The following is a 17,697-nucleotide window of genomic DNA, read 5'->3' as shown; positions in this document are numbered from 1 at the left end:
TTGGGGAACTAGATCCCGCATAGGACGTGGCGCAGCCAAATAAATAAATAAAAACAGCCTGCAGTGACCTTTGTGCCATGAACTGCTGCAGAATCACAATAATTCCTTCCAAAAGAAGCTTCCAGAAAGGAGGGCTGCCACATCTGACACGCTTGTGGGTGGAAATACAGGTTCTGAAAAGAGCAGGTTTATCTGATTCATCTTTCTGTCTTTCCCCCATGACAGCTCCTTGGTGACTCATTCAGCAAGGAGGCTGATCGGAGCCACAGACACATAGATTATAAGGTTCCAGAACTTCAGGCTTGCACACCACGAGCACTGTGTATAACAGTCTACAGAAGCCACTGCTCCTCCTGCACAGAGCAGCTGCTCCATGTTTCTGCAGGGAAATGAAATTCTTTTCTTGTTGATTTCTTTTCCCCTGTGAGTTAGACGCAAACATTTGCCACCTGGACTCTTTCCGATCTTCAGCCTCTGTCTGATGCTAAAGCAAGCCTGGTAGGCCAGTGGATAAAAAGTAAGGCTTCAAAGAACCAAACTAGAAATCAGAGTGAGGCTTGTTCATATTTTCCTCAGATTACTGAAGCAAAGCCTCAGCCACATTACAGCTTTGTGACTTCTGCACCTGCCAGTCAAAAGCAATGAGGGTAGCCAATCCAGTTGCCTAATCCTGGATGCATATTTCTTTCTTTGAATTCTTCCAATAACTGCACATATCATACTTTAAAGTGAAAGAAAGTGAAAGTGAAGTCGCTTAGTTGTGTCCGACTCTTTGAGACCCCATGGACTATAACATATCAGGCTCCTCCGACCATGGGATTTTCCAGACAAGAGTACTGGAGTGGGTTGCCATTTCCTTCTGCAGGGGATCTTCCTGACCCAGGGATTGAACCCGGATCTTCTGCATTGCAGGCAGACGCTCTACCATCTGAGCCACCAGGGAAGCCTGATAGTACTTTAAGGCACTCTATAACATGCATGTTTTTGTAGTTGTATGACTTAATAACCAGATTGCATAACCCCTCTATGGTCAATATACACATCCTTCTTTCCTGCCTCATACATCCTAGGTCCTCAGTAATGTGTCCATCCTTTTGTTGAAATGAGCATCAAATATGTGGTTTGCTTTTCAGTCTATTTACAAACGGCATACAGATCAATGGCTTTAATTTCTTAAGTGGGTTAACCAGAATTAAAACTATACAGTTCTTCACGATGTGCTCACGAAGGACCACATAGGACACTCGGAACAGTGAGTGCAGGTGCCAGCAGGGCCTCGATCGTCACTATTTTTGTTGTTGCTTAGTTGCTAAGTTGTAACTGACTCTTTTGTGACCCCATGGACTGTAGCCCCCATTCCCCCTGGCTCCTCTGTCCATGGCATCCTCCCAGGCAAGAATAATGGAGTGGGCTGCCATTCCCTTCTCCAGGGAATCTTCCCAACCCAGGGATCGAACCCACGTCTCCTGTGTCTCCTGCATTACTGCTTAGCACCTGGGGAAGCCAATATTTTGGTTGTTATAGTTTCCTCATCAAGCTCAGAAATTTTTAAGTTACAGATATTTGGCTGGATAGATGAGTCAAAAGATGAAGAGAGCAGTATCCCAGCCTTGCAAACAGATTTTTTTTTTTGAAAATAATTGCTTGGCATCAATAAATTAATGAATGACCAGTAAACTTTTCTTGAGAGTTTTCCATATACTTTAGTATCACAAAAGAGATTTCTTTATGGACGTTACACTCTATTCTGGTGAAATCGAAAGGTTTATACTAGTCCTGAAAGCTACATGCCTTCTATTAATATAGACCAATAGACCAAGACCTAATCTTTACAGTTATTGATTAATACTGGTAGAAGGCCCAGGAGGAGTGACCAATGGAAGTATCACAGCTCATGACTCTCGAGGGGTCATAAGAAGATCATTCACCAAAGGTGAGATGACCTTAGGCCCCAGCTGACTAATTTCTCCAGCTGAAAAAAACCTCATTTTTCACACAAAAATACAAATTACTCCTATTTAATCATTTCAGTGTAATAATAAGTAAATATAGAACATAATAAGTATATGTTGCATGTATTATAAATAAATTTAAGTATAAGAATAAAGAAATATATGCAACCTGGGTTAATATAGGGTGTGAGTAGAGACCAAATAGTGGGTTGGGAGGACATTCCAAACTTCATTGCTATTATAATTAAATAGTGTTACTTTTATACTCAAGAAGGGCAAGCTTTTACCTCTTCTAAGGTATTAAAACAATATTGAGTAGGTCTCGCTGCCTAGAGGAAAAGATATTTTCATTTCACTACCATGAAGTGGTGAAGAATCTGCCTTCCAATGCAGGAGACATGGATTCGAACCCAGCGGGTCAGGAAGATCCGCTGGAGGAGGGCATGACAACCCACTCCAACATTCTTGCCTGGAGAATTCCATGGACGGAGGAGCCTGGAGGGCTACAGTCCATGGGTCACAAAGTGTCAGACTTGACTGAGCAACTAAACAACAAGCATATGAAATTACAGGTTGTTTTCCTTTATTCCTTGATATAGTCATTCAATCAATATTTACTGAGAGTCTGCTAGTTGATGAGAGGGTAACCACTCCATACGTGTACAGTTCTTATGTGCTGTAATTCTTGAATTTACAAGATCTTGTTTTACTGTGGGGACAGCTGTGTGGGCAGAAAGATGAACGGTATGTGAAAGGCAAAATTTCACAGCAAACAGTAAGTCATCCCTTTTGCCACTCATATGAGAAAGACATCAGGCTTGATGTCAGAAATGAACAGTAGGCTTTAGTTGGTCAGAAATCAATATAAAATATTGTGCCTGGAAGACTAGAAAGGTCCCTTGCCTGAATATACTACAAGTCAATACAAAGGGAGACTTTACTTTCTTTGGATAAATTCTTTGGTTTTGATTCAACATAAGAAGGATTCAGAATAAACATCAGGGTCCTGTATTGTTTGTGCATTTTTCTCCTTCAAGACCTCGAATTATCACTAGATCATCAGTTAGTAGGAGACGAGAGGAGACAGCATCTTGCATACAGTTTGACCGGTAATACTTGGAATGTTGCCAGAAATCAGAGGCAAACTAAGTGATCCTCTGGTTTAGGTCAGCACGTCACTACTGAGCTGGGGTTTGAAGACTGAGCAGGGAAGGAAGGATGTTCCAGGAATCAGGAACAGCATCAGCAAAGGCACAAGGGTGTGGAAATAGTTCTTTCATTTGGGGACTGGAAGTGAGCAGTGTGCTATGGCCAGAAAACAAAAAGAGGTAAGTGATTAGCAAAAAAAAAAAAAAAAAAAGCCCTTAGTGAGGGAAAAACACCTTAGAACAGAAATTTTGATGCGGGACCTTAAACAAGCACCCCAACCGTCTTGGACTTCAACGACAACAGAAACAAAGGCAGGTAAATAATCTCCAAGACTCTTTTCTGGGTGAAAAACTCAATGATTTAAAAGCCATTCATGTAAAAAATATACCTGAGTATTGAGATCCAACCAGCCAATCCTAAAGGAAATCAGTCCTGAATATTCATTGGAAGGACTGATGCTGAAGCTGAAACACTAATACTTTGGCCACCTGGTGAGAAGAACTGACTCATTGGAAAAGACCCTGATGCTGGGAAAGATTGAAGGCAGGGGGAGAAGGGGATGGCAGAGGATGAGGTGGTTGGATGGCATCACCCACTCAATGGACCTGAGTTTGAGCAAGCTCTGGGAGTTGGTGATGGACAGGGAAGCCTGGCGTGCTGCAGCCCATGGGGTCGCACAGAGTTGGACACGACTGAGCAGCTGAACTGAACTGATAGCATGCTTGAATATAGTGCAGACATTGGGTTGACCAAGAAGTGAATAACGTCTTATGGAAAAATCCAAACTAACTTTTTGGCCAACCCAGTATTTATTCAATGAGTTTGTATTACGTCATAATCTACACAGCACAAAGAATGAAACCAACACAGGATTTTTAAGGCTGTGAAAATGTTCTGTATGATCCCATCATGATGGATACAGGCCTTTTTGCGTGTGTCCGAATCCACAGGACCTACAACACCGAGAGTGAGCCCCAGTATAAACGATGGACTATCAGGGCATAATCTCGTGTCCACATAGGCTCATCAGCGTTCTTGGAGGGACCATTCTGCCATTTCGCTGAGTCACTGTCACTGTCTAGAGCCCTGAGTGGCCCCTTCTCAGGGTCCGTCTGCAGCAACTAGCATTCCAGCACCACGCGCGCTCCTGGAGTGGGGCCTACGAAACTGCCTTTTAAGCAAATGTCCCAGTTTACTCTGAGGAAATAGTCTGTGAGCCACACTGCAGAAAGGCATTTCAAACACAGAGACTTCAAGTCAGATCTGTCCCTTCGTTTTCATGTTTTTGCATGTTCGATAGTACCAAAATTCCCGAATTAAAGAGAAACACCAAATAACAAAACAACCCCTTATCTAAAATACATTAGGACAGGCTGTCTTTAGACTGCGTCCTCTGTCATTAACAATGATTGCTAAAGTAGAGTGGCCTCAATTAGCTGAGAACAAGGCAAAGCTATTATCAGAACTAGATGGCTGAAGCTGTTAACATCCCTGGGACAAGGAAAGAGCAATAAATGGGTCTTTTCAGGCAAGGAATTAATAAGGGGAATGGATTCACTTGCCAAGAAAATAGAAACTATTCCTTATGTCAAGAGAGGCCTGGCAAAGAAGCTTGACGTCAAAGCTCGTCAGTGACAATTAGAAATGAGCAGTTCCCACCAGTGTCTCACAACAGAGCAGGTTTTCCGTAGCGTGGGCCCAGGGCAAGTCCAGCAGCATCGCCTGTTGTTGTTCAGTCGTTGAACTGTGTCTGACTCTTTGTGACCCCGTGGACTGCAGCACGCCAGGTCTCCCTGTCCCTCGCTATCTTCTGGAGTTTGCTCAAGTTTATGTCCACTGAACCAGTGATGCTATCCAACCATCTCATCCTCTTATCCCAGCATTACCTGGGATTCTAGTAAAAAGAAGAAAAGTAACATCTTAAAACCCCTCCCAGTCCCAGCATGTAAGAAACTCTTAGAGATTAAGCCCAGCAACCTGCAGGTTAACAAGAGCCTTCTGGCTAAAACTGTGACAGCTGGTGAGGAAGTGGAGAAATTGGAACCTGTGGGCACTATTGGGAATATATAATGGTGAAGCCACTATGGAAAACAGTGTGGAGCTCACCCAAAAAATTAACACAGGATCCTGCAATCTCATAGCTGGGTATATTTCCAAAAACAGTGGAATCAGGATTTCGAAAAGTTATCAGCACGCTCATGTTCATTGCAGAATTATGCATAACAGCCAAGGTGTGGAAATAACCTAAATGCCCACGAGCAGATGAATGGATCAAGAAAATGTGGCATATACATACCATGGAATACCATTCAGTTTTTAAAAAGAAGGAAATCTTGCAACATGCAACACCATGACTGAAACTTGAGGGAATTATGCTCAGTGAAATAAGCCAGTTGAAGAAGGACAAATACTGCATGACTCCACTTACAGGAGGTATCTAAAGGAAGGAAAGTCATAGAAAGCAGAGAATAGAATGGTAGCTTCTGGGAGTTGGTGGGGGAGCAGAAATGTGAATTGCTAATCAATACGTATAATGTTTCAGTTCAGTAAAACATATAAACTCTGGAAATCTGTTGTACAACATTATACAACCTAGAGTCAACCATGTATGGAATTGCACACTTAAAATTTTGTTCAGAGTAGATCTCATTTCAAGTGTAATTACTAATATAAAGTAAGAATTCCCTGGTGATTCCAATGCAGGTAAAACTTTGAGAACCTGTAAACCTAGACAGTATATTAAAAAGGAGAGACATTACTTTGCTGATAAAGGTCCATCTAGCCAAAATTATGTTTTTTCCAGTAGTCCTGTATGGATGTGAGAGTTGGACCCAAGAAAGCTGAGCATCAAAGAATTGATGCTTTTGAACTGTGGCGTTGGAGAAGATTCTTGAGAGTCCCTTGGACTGCAAGGAGATCCAACCAGTCCATCTTAAAGGAAATCAGTCCTGAATATTCTTTGGAAGGACTGATGCTGAAGCTGAAACTCCAATACTTTGGCCACCTGATGTGAAGAACTGACTCATTGGAAAAGACCCTGATGCTGGGAAAGATTGAAGGCAGGATGAGGAGGGGACAACAGAGGATGAGATGGTTGGATGGCATCACTGACTCGATGGACACGAGTTTGAGCAAACTCTGGGAGATTGTGAAGGACAGGGAAGCCTGGCATGTTGCAGTCCATGGGGTCGCAAAGAATCTAACACGACTGAGCAACTAAACTGAACTGAGCCATAGAGAGAAGTCAGGAGCCAGTTATTTCCTTATCATTCGATTGTTAATCAGTCACTCAGTCAAGTCTGACTCTTTGCAACCGCCTGGACTGCAACACGCCAGGCTTCCCTGTCCATCACCAACTCCCGGAGTTTACTGAAACTCATGTCCATTGATTCAGTGATGCCATCCAACCATCTCATCCTGTGTGGTCCCCTTCTCCTCCTGCCTTCAATCTTTCCCAGCATCAGGGTCTTTTCTACTGAGCCGGCTCTTCACATTGGCCAAAATATTGGAGTTTCAGCTTCAGCATCAGTCCTTCCAATGAATATTCAGAGTTGATTTCCTTTAGGAGTGACTGGTTTGATCTCCTTGCAATGACTAAGTGTGAAAAATAAAATGCAAAATTCAAGTAGTTATAGGAAAGGGTTAAGAAGCACAAAGGGAAAAAAAAGTCTCCAACACAAATCACATTTACACTAAGCAATCCGGCTATTTCCAGACAGCTGAATCAGATGCTTTAACCTTTTATAGCATCCTACGCCCACCTCAGGTCTGTGTCTTTCTCCCACTGGAAAAATTCTGCAGTTCATTTTAATTAGCATGACAGTTTACAAAGTGGGTTCATACACATTATCTCATTTGATCTTCGTAGTAATCCACACAAGAGGCAGGGATCATTCCCACTTTATAAGTGAGACAACTGAAACAGAGAGATAGAGAGACCAATGTGAAATTCAGTTCAGTTCAGTCGCTCAGTTGTGTCTGACTCTTTGTGACCCCATGAACTGCAGCACGCCAGGCCTCCCGGTCCATCACCAACTCCTGGAGTTTACCCAAACTCATGTCCATTGAGTCAGTGATGCCATCCAACCATCTCATCCTCTGTCATCCCCTTCTCCTCCTGCCCTCAGTCTTTCCCAGCATCAGGGTCTTTTCAAATGAGTCAGCTCTTTGCATCAGGTGGCCAAAGTATTGGAGTTTCAGCTTCAGCATCAGTCCTTCCAATGGTTGGCTCTCCCTGCAGTCCAAGGGACTCTCTAGAGTCTTCTCCAACACCACAGTTCAAAAGCAATTCTTCTGCTCTCAGCTTTCTTTATAGTCCAACTCTCACATCCATACATGACCACTGGAAAAACCATAGCCTTAACTAGACGGACCATTGTTGACAAAGTAATGTCTCTGCTTTTTAATATGTAACGTGAAATTACACAACTCAATTAACAGGGTCAGAACCTGAATTCTAGACTTTGGCTCATTCCCTAATTCATTCTGCCTTTCTGTAGACTCAGGTTACTGACATTGAAGAAGTTCCTCCTAAAGGACTTAGTGCAGAATTTCTCAGTCTCGACACTCTTGATGCTTTGGCCAGGTGAGTTCTGGGGTGCTGTTCATTGGCGCAGGGAGGACTGCCCCATACGTTGTAAGAAGTTGACCCACATTGCCGGCCTCTCACCACTAGATGGCACTAGCACTCCTACCTCCAGTTCAGTTCAGTTGCTCAGTTGTGTCTGACTCTTTGCAACCCAATGACAGCAGCACGCCAGACCTCCCTGTCCATTGCCAACTCATCATCATCACCTCAAGTTGTGACAACCCAAAAGGTCACCAGACATAGCTAAATGTCTTAGGGGCAGCTTGGCGAGTAAAACCATTGTTGTAGAGAATGCCTGATTTAGTTTAACTAAAACTCCATCAGAATCACCTGGAGTGCTCTTAAACCTCAGATGGCACTACCCCAACCCCTGAGTTTCTGATTCAGTAGGTCTGATTCAAGACCTGAATATTTGCATCTCTAACAAGTTCTCCAATACTTTGGCCACCTGATGCAAAGAGCCAACTCATTGCAAAAGACTCTGATGCTGGAAAAGATTGAAGGGGACGACAGAGGATGAGATGGTTGGATGGCATCACTGTCTCGATGGACATAAGTTTGAGCAAACTCCGAGAGATGGTGAGGGACAGGGGGGCCTGGAGAGCTGCAGTCTATTGGGTCAGTGACTAAGAGTCAGACACGACTGAGTGACTGAACAACAAGTTCCCAAGTGATGCTGCTGCTGGTGGTTCAGAGACCATCCTTTGAAAAACCCCTGTCTAAACCACTAGTGAAGTCAAAAAGTATATCCCTAGAAAGGATGCTTGCTTTTTAAAAGATTTCTTTAGCAAACAATGAATAATGAAAACAAGCAAAGACTGCCTTGATCCACAGTGAAAGTGAAAGTCGCTCGGTCTCCTGTCTGACACTTTGCACTATACAGTCCACGGAATTCTCCAGGCCAGAATACTGGAGCCTTTTCCTTCTCCAGGGGGTCTTCCCAACACAGGGATTGAACCCAGGTCTCCCGTATTTCCCGCAGGTAGATTCTTTACCAAGTGAGCCACCAGGGAAGCCCAAGAATACTGGAGTGGGTAGCTTATCCCTTCTCCAGCAGATCTTCCTGACCCAGGAATCGAACCGAGGTCTCCTGCATTGCAGATGGATTCCTTACCAACTGAGCTATCAGGGATTGATCCACAGCCTGCAGTTCAATACGCAACATCTTCCTGGACACCCAAATGAGGTTTCCATTATTAACACATGGCCCTTGAATATTATTTTAAAAAAAAAACTCACGCTGCAGACAGGAAAATACCTCTTACTTCTTCCCACGCTCTTTATGAAAGTTTAACATTTATTAGACCTTCAAATTCTTCTTATGATACAAGAAAGACGACACTCTAGCTTTTTTTTTTTTCTTGCCCACCGCTACTAGAGTTAGCAGACCAGATCAAGAGATGGCCTGAATAACACTCTCCCTCTCAGAATTATGGAGAGGACCTTATTTTATAATGAATTTAAAGTGCTCTCCCTGCGAGGAAGAAATTCTGAAGTTCTGGGTGTAGAACTTTTCATAGATGTTTTCAAGAGATAAAGCAGGTCTGTTTCAGAATAAAAGTTCTTTTTTATTGCTTCCTACATTTTGTTATTGTTGTTTGGTCGCTAAGTCGTGTCCAACTCTTTGCCACCCCACAGACTGCAGCACGCCAGGCTTCCCTGTCCTTCACTATCTCCCAGAATTTGCTCAAATTCATGTCCATCGAGTCAGTGATGCCATCCAACCATCTCATCCTCTGTCACCCTCTTCTCCTCCTGCCTTCAATCTTTTCCACCATCAGTCTTTCCCAATGAGTCAGTTCTTCGCATCAGGTGGTCAAAGTATTGGAGCTTCAGCATCAGCATCAGTCCTTCCAATGTATATTCAGGATTGACTTCCTTTAGGATTGACTGGTTTGATCTCCTTGCAGTCCAAGGGACTCTCAAGAGTCTTCTCCAGCACCAAAATTAGAAAGCATCAATTCTTTGATGCTCAGCTTTCTTTATGGTCCAACTCTCACATTTGTACATGACTACTGGAAAAAACATAGCTTTGACTACTCGGACCCTTTGTTGGCAAAATAATGTTGAAGTTATTATGAGAATAATTGATGAAGGAACAGTTGCTAATTTCTTCCACCTTAACAGAGAAAAAAAAGTGATGTTTATGTAATGTGACTAGAAATTCTCTTACTGTAGTGGCGCTAATTGAAATACAACAAACACTTTTCTGTTGCATATCTTCCTTTTGAAATCTAAGTTAGCATTTTAAAAACGAAGCATTGACATTTTAACAGCCAATAATTACGTAATTATAGCCTGTATACTTTTAAATGATTGAAAGGGTAATGGCCCAGGAGAAATGTCTTATAATTAATTGGATGTTTTTATGTGAAAAATAGCAAAATGACTCAAGGGTGAAGCAGGGAAAATTTGCAAAATTATTTCTTTGAAATAAGCTCACTCTATATGCTATTTAACTAGGATGTACATGCACAATGGGTAATTCAATCAAATGGTAGCTTTGCAAAATAAATGCATTTTCACGGCAGTCTTTTTTTATGTTGGAATATAACTGCTTTACAATGTTGTGTTAGTCTCTGCTGTACAGCAAAGTGAATCAGCTATATGTACACATACATCCCCTGCTTCTTGGACCCCCCCCCTCCCCCCATGCCTCCCCTCTAGGTCATCGCAGAGCACAGCGCTGAGCTCCCTGATATACAGCGGCGTCCCACTGGCCATCTAGTTCCCACATGGTAGCGTGTGTACGTCAATGCCACTCTCTCAACTCATAACCCAAGAAAGGAAGTGCTTCAAGCCCCAGCCCCCTAGTTTTTCCTTCAGCAGTGCCCCCCACCACCACCCTACCCCCTGCCCCACCAGGCTGGGGCCTGGTTCATACGGACCTGAGCCTCAAACCACTTTGAAGAGCCAAAGACATTCCTGAACGAACCCCTGCTATTAGGATACTCCTGATAATAGTGTGGGGACCAGTCTCACAACCCTTATAACCACTCAGTAGTTCAACTCCTCCTTCTCCTGAATTATCTACGGTAGGGGCTTCCCTGGTGGCTCGGACAGAAAGAATCCACCTACAATGCAGGAGACCAGAGTTCAATCCCTGGGTCAGAAGGATCCTCTGGAGAAGGAAACGGCAACCCACTCTAGTATTCTTGCCTGGAGTATTCCATGGGCAGTAGCCTGGCAGGGTACAGTCCAGGGGGTCGTAAAAGAGTTGAACACAACTGAGCAACTAACACTTTCGCTTTCCTTTTTCTCCTGAAATATCTATTGTAGGTTCTCCCCTTATTGTTCTTCTGTTGAAAAATTGGTTTCATTATGACTATCATTTAGTCATAGGAAGGGAATCTAATCCCCTGAAACTTATCAATCAGGAAAGGAAACCTAAGACAATTATCTGAGTGACTCAAATAAACAACTGCTTCCGCTGTTTCAGCATAGGAAAGAAAAAACAGACTTGGCAATTATTTGATAACAACAACAACAAAAAATCTGGCCATTGCAATACCTAAGGTGGGTTTTATCTTAAATTGGCCATTTGTGCTGTCTTCAAGATGGTAAAGAGTCTGCCTGCGATGCGGGAGACCTGGGTTCAATCCCTGGGTTGGAAAGATCTGGAGATGGAAATGGCAACCCACTCCAGTATTCTTGCCTGGAAAACCCCACGGATGGAGAAACCTGGTGGACTACAGTCCATGGGTTTGCAAAGAGTCTGACACGACTGAACAACTTCACTTTCAACCTAAACTAAACAAATCATATTTTGTTTACATTTCTCCATGAGGTGAAGTAAAAGTTGCTCAGTTGTGTTCGACTCTTTGCGACCCCATGGATTGTGGAATTCTCCAGGCCAGAATACTGGAGTGGGTTGCCTTTCCCTTCTCCAGACAATCTTCCCAACCCAGGGATCGAACCCAGGTCTCCCACATTGCAGACAGATTCTTTACCAGCTGAGCCACAAGGGAAGCCCAAGAATACTGGAGTGGGTAGCCTATCCCTTCTCTAGGGGGTCTGCCTGACCCAGGAATCGAACTGAGGTCCCCTGCACTGCCGGCGGATTCTTTACCAACTGAGCTATCAGAGAAGCCCTATAACGTCTCCCCATAACAGCTTGAAATACTCAGACTCTATTGTCTGAATATCTGAGAGAAATATGTTTCTGTCTCAAACCATGCACACGTTTCCCTTGCTTGCCTACTTCCCACCAAGGTTGCAGACTGCCTGAGAGGCGCTGTGTGCCATCAACCAGTCTCTTGGCCAACACGGAAATTCAGCAAGAAGGAGCTACCCGCATGCCTAGCACTAAAGTGACACGGAAATCCTGGTACTGTTTAACATGTAAATATTGGGTTGGCCAAAAAGCCTGTTCAGGTTTTTCCATATGATAGTATGGAAAACCCAAATGAACATTTTGCCCAGCACAATATTTCAGTGACAACCGTGGAGATTTTTAAAAGGAAAATTGAGCTGGGAAAAAACATGTGATGCCCTCCTTGATTTTGTTTCCTCAGTACCATGTGTCTCAAACTGTTCATGATAATGGGCATGAAAGTTGAATCAGGTACACTCTTTGTCTCCAAATATTTCACGCTCCATTAGGAAACACAGACAGAAACATCACCAATCATTGTAGCTGTTGACTAGGACTATACACAGAAATGCCCCAAGAGCTTTAAGAATAGAGTTGAAGGCCCCGAAAATGGTGGAGGGGAGTTAGGTTTGAGTGGGGATGTGGGGGCCTGGAAGATGAGTGGCATAAGATAGAAACTGTGTCATTAACTTTGAGGCTTTCCCTACAGTGATTACAAAGGGGAGTCACTTATGTATTGGCACAGCTAATTCATATTTTAAGAAGGGAAAGTACACCCAAGGTGATATAAAAACAGCCTAAAACCTGAGGCGTGTTTAAACGCCTTCATTTTACCCTTTTAATATTTAAAGCTCAAGTTAGCGCTTGTTATGTGTTAAGCTTCTGTGTTTATGAATCTCCCAAGGTGGTTTCTATTAAATGCCTTGTTCCTTAAGTAGCAGATATTCTCCTGTGTTTAGCCTCTCAGCCTCTCAAGAGCTCACTCTCTCTGCGCACTGTTTTCTCTACATTCCTCTGCTCCCTGAGGTTAATAATAATGAGTCAGTGTGAAACCTTCATAAAACACTTTAAATTGCCCCAGAAATGAAAATCTCAATTATTGTGATTAAGTAAGCCCTCTATGGAAAAATGGAGAATAATTGGGGACTGCTAACAAATTTAGGCAAAATAATATCCTGAAATATGACTTCCTTTTACATCTCTTCAGTTCCGTGTTAATGCTGCCTGGCCTTCTAGCACTATTTCTGGGTGAGATGTAGCCACCTCTTCCATCTCCTTTGATAATAAACAGGACAGCAAAGACCATAACAGCTTCAGGACAGAGTCCAAAGGGAACCTTGGAGTAGAGGCGATTTTGAACCAGAAACAACAGAAGGAACAGTTCCAGAAATATTTACAAAGCAGAAAACTAACATCATCATGAGAGCTTTGTGAGAGAGTAAATTTTACCAGCACAAGAACACAGAGTCCTAATGACATTCTAATGGAGCTATATACGTACATATACAAATATGAATATATTCTATAGATGAATGCGTGTGAAAGGGAAAGTTGCTCAGTTGTGTCCAACTCTTTGTGATCCCCTGGATTATATAGTCCACAAGGCTCCTCTGTCCATGGAATTCTCCGGGCAAGAATACTGGAGTGAGTTGCCATTCCCTTCTCCAGGGAATCTTCCCAATCCAGGGACCCAGGTCTCCTGCATTGGCAGGCAGAATCTTTACTGTCTGAGCCCCCAGGGAAGCCCATACTCTATATATGAATACACAGATAATTATATATACATTTTTATACGTACATACATAATATACATTTGTACAGATACCATATATAATACTTATATATAAAGATATCTACTTGTCTATGTATCCAAAGTATATATGTATTATATACCTTATATATATGTGTACATAATATGTATACACATATGTCTATAATGTAAAATGCACATACACTGTGTGTATATATAGTATATGTAAATGTATATATCATATATAGTAGTAGTAATAGTTGTGCCTACTCAGTCCTGTCCAACTCTTCGCAACCCCACAGACTGTAGCTGCCAGGCTCCTCCGTCCATGGGATTTTCCAGGCAAAAATACTGGAGTGGGTTGCCATTTCCTCCTCCAGGGGATCTTCCCACCCCAGGGCTCAAACCCTTGTCTCCTGAGTCTCCTGCATTGCAGGCAGATTCTTTGCTGTTGAGCCACTGGGGAAGCCCTATTATGTATAGCATATATGTGTATACATGTGTGTGTATCTATATCTAGTATATGTGTGTATATATATTATATATAGTATGTGCGTGTATATGTTTTATATATATATCATATATGAAAACATGTCAACAGTTGCACAGAGGAAATTTTCCAGATTTGTAAACTAAACAGTGAGGTTCTTTCACGCACTGACTATCAAAGCTTTGTGACACAGTAATAAGATATTGTCTCCATAAGCTCTTAGGTATTTTTAAATCACCTTCTCACAGGAAACTATCTACAGTATTGTTATTGTTGTTCAGTTGCTAAGTCACGTGTCCAACTCTGAGAGCCCATGGACTTCAGCATGCCAGACTCCTCTGTCCATGGAATTTTTCAGGCGAGAACACTGGAGTGGGTTGTCATTTTGCTTCTCCAGGGTACCTTCCTGACCCAGGGCTTGAACCTGCATCGCTTGTATCTCCTGCATTGGCAGGTGGATCCTTTACCGCCGCACCACTTGGGAAGCCCCCGAAAATCTCAATATCTCGTTTCCATTGCGAACCATGTGTCTCTAGTTACCTACTCAGAACAAAGCACGGAGACTTAAGACACAAAGGTAAAGACGTGTGAGGTCCTTGAGAATGATGGGGGTTATATCTTATCTGTCTTTGTGTTCTAATTATCTAGCATTGTGCCTTTTCTAAAATGGACACAAATATCCATTAAAAGAATATAATTCAATTCAAGCCAATGGCGTTCTCACTGTTCACTGCCTATGTAAATAGATTCATGAGTACCAGGCTAATTACAAAATAAATGGGGAAAAAATGGAACTGTCATTTGTAGCCCTTGATCTCATGGAGGTTACAATCAGCTATGGAAACAAACACATAAAACAATTCAAGAATAATAATCCAACTCTTTGGGTTGCTTAATGAGGTAAAGGTGAATTTTTCCCTGTAGATTTTCAGAAGGATGAAAATGAGCTAAATGAAACTGAAAGTCAATTTATCAACTGCTTCTTCATTGAACATGCAGATTTGTTCTCTGTTCAGTTACAAAGACATCTGAATTTGATTCATAGGTTTACTATTTTAGTTAATGGAATGAGGCAGAAATTAACAGAGTGACATCATAACAAACTCGAATGGGAAAAACAAAACACATAAGCCAATGCTGATTCACTTGAAATTTAACATCATCTAATCTGGGGATATATCCTAAAGAACTGAGGGATTGCTGCCCCCAAGAGGTTAATCAAAAAACTCCAAAATTAAAAGGATGACTCATTTAAGTTCAGGAGTCAAACAACAGAGAAATGAAGACGTAGGGTTGGCCTTATTTTATAAGAAAGGGACACCCAAGCCCACTAATTCTGGAAGGAAAAAAGAAAAGAAGGTTGTGTGAAGCTTGTGAACAAGGAGAGGAGTTTGTAGCAAAGGAAAGCAAACAAGGTGAGTTTCGCTCCAATGAACATCAGTGGCGACTTCTTCAGGGAGTCTTAGCAAAGTCTCAGTGTTTTCTCTTGTCACTTTTGCCCTTATTTCTCTGTAGATACTAGTGTTTAATAACCGTGAAGCATACCTAAGGGGCTCTGTCAGTTCAGTCGCTCAGTCGTGTCCGAATCTTAGTGACCCCATGGACTGCAGCACACCAGGCTTCCCTGTCTATCACCACCTCCTGGAGTGTGCTTACTCATATCCATCGAGTCAGTGATGCCATCCAACCATCTCATCCTCTGTCACCCCCTTCTCCTCCTGCCTTCAATCTTTCCCAGCATCAGGGTCTTTGCAATGAGTCAGTTCTTCACATCAGATGGCCAGAGTATTGGAGCTTCAGCTTCAGCATCAGTCCTTCCAATGAATATTCAGGATTGATTTCTTTTAGGATGGACTGGTTGGATCTCCTTGCATCCAAGGGACTCTGAAGAGTCTACTCCAGCACCACAGTTTAAAAGCATCAATTCTTCAGCGATCAGCTTTCTTTATGGTCCAACCGTCTATGCTGTATGCTTATTTCAATTATTTAAGAAAAGTATGGGGTCTTGTCTTACTCAACAATAGGCCAGAGGAGGGTAACCTCCATCAGAATTAACCCTTGGCATTTCCGTGGCAGTCCAGTAGTTACGACTGCCAATACAGGCGACACAGATTTGATCCTTGTTTGGGGAATTAAGATCCCACATGACCCCAAGATTTGGTCAAAGAAAAAAGAATTAACTCTTACATGTAGTAGAAGTGAAAGCCTGTAGACAAAATCTCTGCACCATGGAGCTCTTCTTAAAGTAACAGGCAGAAGGAAAGGAGTGTGGGGCCCAGAGTCTTCTTGTTATTCAGTTGCTACAAGTGTCCAACTCTTTGAGACCACATGGACTGCAACCCGCCATGCTCCTCTGTCCTTCACCATCTCCCAGAATTTGCTCAGATTCATGTCCATTGAGTCGGTGATGCCATCCAACCATCTCATCTTCTGTCATCCCCTTCTCCTCCTGCCTTCAATCTTTCCCAGCATCAGGGTCTTTTCCAATGAGTCAGTTCTTCTCCTCAGATGGCCAAAGTATTGGAAGTTCAGCTTCAGCATCAGTCCTTCCAATGAATATTCAGGGTTAATTTCCTTTAGGATGGACTGTTTTGATTTCCTTGGAGTCCAAGGCATTCTCAAGAGTCTTCTCTGGCACCATAATTCCAAAGCATCATCTTAAAATATGAATAGTTTAATTACCAAAAGTCTCTAATAGCAAATTGTTATCTGTGTCAGTTTCAGGAACTCCTCGTATTAACTCAAACTTCTAACATTCAGTTAGAAAAGCATATGTAAATCAGGTGGGCAGAAAGAATAGACAGTGGAGGCTGAAAACAACCTTCATCTCTGTCATTGGATGTATTTCGGATTTATGCTTAGAGATTCACATGCCCACCAACTTGAGAGCTTTGTTGTAAATGTTTTTCCCCTAAGTACCGTTGACTTATGTCTCCCTGTGCCTGTCCTGACACCCACTTTGTAATCCCACACAGGGGGACTGGTCATGTAGACTCCTTTGCCAATTCACACATGTACTGATGCTCCTCCAGCCAAATCCACGTCATCCAAGATGAGGACTGCACCCTCCCTTGCACAAAGACAACGTCCGCCAGCCAAGCGGAGTTACACGGAAACCGAACCTACCCCTACGAGGTGTCTTCTTTCCCTTAAGAGCTAGAAGAGGCTGGTCAAACTAACAATGACAAGAGCCCTGCAATATCAGGGCTCTGAAAGCAGAAAGAGCCGCAGAAGGGAGAGGCGGGGAGATTAACAGCACACAGATGGACGCTTGTGATGGAGACACAAAGATGGGATCCAAGGAGTCTGGAAGCGAAGGTAAATCAATTTTAGGACAGATGTCGGCTGGTAAAGATGGAGCCAAGACAGTCAGAAGCAACAGCTGAGGATTCTCTAGGCAAAAAGCCCAAAATGAGTTTGAGGGGAAATTAGCATGTTTAAAGGGGTAACTTAGAACTCACTAGTTCTAACATGGTTGCTGTTTGTTGTTGGTTAGTCATTAAGTCGTGTAGGATTTTTTGTGCCCCCATGGACGTAGCCCACCAAGCTCTTCTGTCCATGGGATTTCCCAGGCAAGAATACTGCAGTGGGCTGCTGTTTCCTTCTCCTGACCCAGAGACTGGACCTGCGCCTCCCGCTTGGCAGGTGGATTCTTTACCAAATAGTGTTTGGTCC

At 42.8% G+C, this 17,697-nt stretch overlaps 1 non-coding gene across 1 annotated transcript; it reads right to left on the bottom strand.

Moving 5' to 3' along the window:
* Nucleotides 1-870: 870 nt before the first annotated feature.
* Nucleotides 871-943, bottom strand: TRNAC-GCA (transfer RNA cysteine (anticodon GCA)). The gene has a single exon. It is a non-coding gene; the product is annotated as a tRNA-Cys (tRNA).
* Between the last annotated feature and the right edge of the window lie 16,754 nt (nucleotides 944-17,697).

This window comes from Bos mutus, chromosome 12 (assembly GCF_027580195.1).
Source record: "Bos mutus isolate GX-2022 chromosome 12, NWIPB_WYAK_1.1, whole genome shotgun sequence".
Lineage (NCBI taxonomy): Eukaryota > Metazoa > Chordata > Mammalia > Artiodactyla > Bovidae > Bos > Bos mutus.
This window is presented reverse-complemented; position numbering and strand designations above follow the sequence as displayed.